This window comes from Larus michahellis, chromosome 2 (assembly GCF_964199755.1).
Source record: "Larus michahellis chromosome 2, bLarMic1.1, whole genome shotgun sequence".
NCBI classification, from domain to species: domain Eukaryota; kingdom Metazoa; phylum Chordata; class Aves; order Charadriiformes; family Laridae; genus Larus; species Larus michahellis.
The window spans coordinates 18,657,208-18,660,568 of NC_133897.1; the positions used below are offsets into that span (position 1 = coordinate 18,657,208).

At 46.4% G+C, this 3,361-nt stretch overlaps 1 non-coding gene across 1 annotated transcript; it reads left to right on the plus strand.

Annotated features, from left to right (window-relative positions):
* Positions 1 to 2,956: 2,956 nt before the first annotated feature.
* On the plus strand, positions 2,957 to 3,030 carry TRNAN-GUU (transfer RNA asparagine (anticodon GUU)). The gene has a single exon. It is a non-coding gene; the product is annotated as a tRNA-Asn (tRNA).
* Positions 3,031 to 3,361: the final 331 nt, after the last annotated feature.

Here is a 3,361-nt window from a genome sequence, read left to right on the forward strand (position 1 = left end):
GCTCTCATTACAGCAAAGGAAACAAAGGTTAAACAGAAGGACAAGCTTTCCATTATTAAGGTTCCAAAAACAGTGGAAGAGTTCGTCTGCGGAGACAATAAAATCTTCATTGTTGGGTTTCTTGTAAAAATATTTTAAATGTATGAATGGCTTGAGTGTACTTGATCATTTCTTAGGGCAGAGAGAAAGACTACTGGGGTGTCTTAAAGTCCTTTCCTGCTCTGTTTTCCCAGACTAAGGCTGCAAACAAAGGATGTATTCAAATTTCAAGCTAGTATGATAAAATGTTCAAATCTGTATACTGTATAATAATTTTGACTTCTTCGGAGGGCATGGCAAATGCATTTCAATGCTTTTATGGCTTCTGACTACTACTGTGAAATACATAGCAAATTATTTCCTCTAAACTCGGAAGACTACTACTCATTTTGAGGAGCACAAGAGAAAGGAAGTGTATCATTGCAGGCCTTCAGGTATCACTGCTGTCTCTCTGCAACTTACAGGGGAAACTTCATTGCACTTCTTTTTGATTGCTCCAGCCTCACACAGTTTGCCTCTCCTCTCTAGGCAAAAGGAAATCCCAAGACCAAAAGAGGGCTTTTTCTTATAGTTTGAGGGGAGAAGAGAAGCAGGCAGGATATTCCCAGGGTTAAACTCACTTGCTCACTCAGCGCATAGAAATCTGTAAGCCTGCCCATCATATTTCATCACGTTTGCCTGTGAAGCAACAGAAGTTTCCTTCATTCCATTTGCCAGCTAGCGTGCAATCCTAGGAGAAAGAAGTAGTATTGTAGGGAGGTGGTCCTGCCCCTGGAGCAAGACCAGACAGTCGAACCTCACAGCTGGAGTGGGTCCACTCCTAAATATGCTCCCCGTGGCACCAAACCACAGAAGACCCAGGAAGCAGCCTGATATCTGGAGGAGTACATTCAACTATTGAGCTCTGCATTTCTTCAGCCAGATGTCCCACACGTGTGGCACGCTAACAGCCCACTGATGCTTTTCACACCTGTACTTATTCACCATCTTTCTACCTGGATCGCTACGTAGCACAGGCATTCAGACCTGACACAAAAGGGTAGTTATATCTTCTGGTTCACACCAAGAAACAGGAATATGCTGCGATAATAGCATTGTTGCAGCCATTTCACAGACCTGAAAAAGGACCTCTGTGCCTTAACACTTGTCTCTTTCAACTAGATCTGCTAATGCAGTAAGTCTTCTCTCGCCTACAAAGCTTTGACTCAAACACTGTAAGTTACAGAAAAGCCTGTATGAGCGATGCCTGCAGTCTTGAAAACCAACGATTTGTTAATTCAAACATAATTGCCAAAGCTTGAATACTGTTAGTGCTCCAACAGATTATGTTGGAAACCATCTGAGAGACCATTATTAAGACTCCACTAAAGAATACGAGGTCCTGTACTGGGTGAATTTGGCTCTGCAACTTTCTGGACTCCCCCCTGTGTTCCCTATGGCTGTCTTTAAACTCTGCCACCCATGAGGACATTTTAGCTCCAGGTCCATACAGCCCAGCCCCCCTCCAGTTCCAGCTCAGGATGAAACCTGCATCTGTACCTTTGCCTCATGCCAGGGATCCCGGCAGGACACTGGGGTGTACAAGCCAGGCAGGAGCCCAGTACCATCCCCATTAGCTCCTCAGGGGAGCAGCTGGTGTAGCAAGACCCCAGTGTGCTCCATGGGACAGACCTGCTCCACAGCTCTGAGACACGTGGTGTAGACTCCCTTACAGCACAGCTTGAAACACCAGAGGAAGGGAAAGGAAGCTGCTCTCTGTCAAACTCCGTACTAGGAGAGGCTATCTGCTCCTCCCGCCACTGAAAGTATGTATTACTCTACCTACCAGTTCCTATTGCTCCAAAAGAAAATTGCTCTAACTCGTCCTAAAGCAATTACCTGCACATCTTCCTGTGCTCATGCAGCTCAGCCACAGAAGCACTTTGCCAGCAACGTTGTCAGCAGCACTCCAACGCACAACCATGCACGGATTAAGCTTCCTAACTTTTAAAAGGAACTCAACCAGTTTCAGGCCAACACTTTGCTCCATTTGCTTTACCAAACAAACAGCAACAACAAAAAAAGAGTAAGATACTAAAAGTCAGTTTCCTTCTGTCAGGAAACCAGACATAACCAAGTACGGATTCACTGTCTGAACAGAACTCGGCTCCTGTCATGTTTCTCAGTATTTCATACCCTTTAGTTTCCACCAATACACAAGGGGCATACAGAGAGAAAGGCTCCATCTTTTCCTGCCTTCTGAAGGACAGTGAAAAATACGTATGCCCACTATAAACTGAAACTACCAGTGATTTCTCTGAGGTAGTACACTCGTGAAACTTCAAAAAAATAAAACCACAAGTTTCACCACAAAATCTTTACTGTTCATTAAGACCTGCCCTAGAGGGGCAACATCTCCAACCCCCAGTTTCCAGACACAGTGAGAACTCTGTAGCCAGCATCTCAGGTGTCTTTCAATCCATGTTCCGAAGTTTATCTGTGTTTTGCTTTAACTGCATCAACATTCACAGCCACATGTGTTTACAGACTTCTTACAGCCATGCCCACGAGCACAAAAAGCACATGGGTACTGCAGGACCTTCCTGTAGCTTCGGCTAGAGAAACAGCGCTGTTAACCCACCTCTGAAGTACTAACAGATGGCCTAGTGTGACATGACCCCAAGCCCTCCTCTACTGAGGGGAGGAACAGCTACTTCTTCAAATCAAAAGAATCTCATCTTTCACACCACACAGGAGGTCACAGCAGTTCCTCCTCCTCCCCAGCTCTTACAGCATTGTGACATAATAACACACCAGGTTTGTGTCAGCAATGTGCCAGCAGTACTGGCCTGCCACTGTCCAACACACCCAGCCACCATTGGCAGTTATCAAATATGATTAGAAATTCAGCTCTTCTGAATAAAAGCAGTGCATATCAGTCTCTGTGGCGCAATTGGTTAGCGCATTCGGCTGTTAACTGAAAGGTTGGTGGTTCAAGCCCACCCAGGGACGAGCTCTCTTTTAATGGCTAATGTGAACCTCACAAAGCCCAACAAAAGCAAGGGCCAAGTCCTGCCCCTGGAGATGAACCCCCCAGGTACCAGCAGATGCTAGGGGCCATACCCCACTAGAAAGCAGCTTGGCAGAAGAGGACCTGGGGGTGCCGGTACACACCAAGTGAACATGAGCCAACAAGGTGCCCTTGCAGCAAGGCAGTCAACGGTCTCCTGGGCTGCATTAGGAGAAGCATTGCCAGCAGGTCAAGGGAGGTGATCTTTGCACTCTCTTCAGCACTGGTGGGGCCACACCTGGAGTGCCAAGTCCTAGTTCTGGGTTCCCCCGT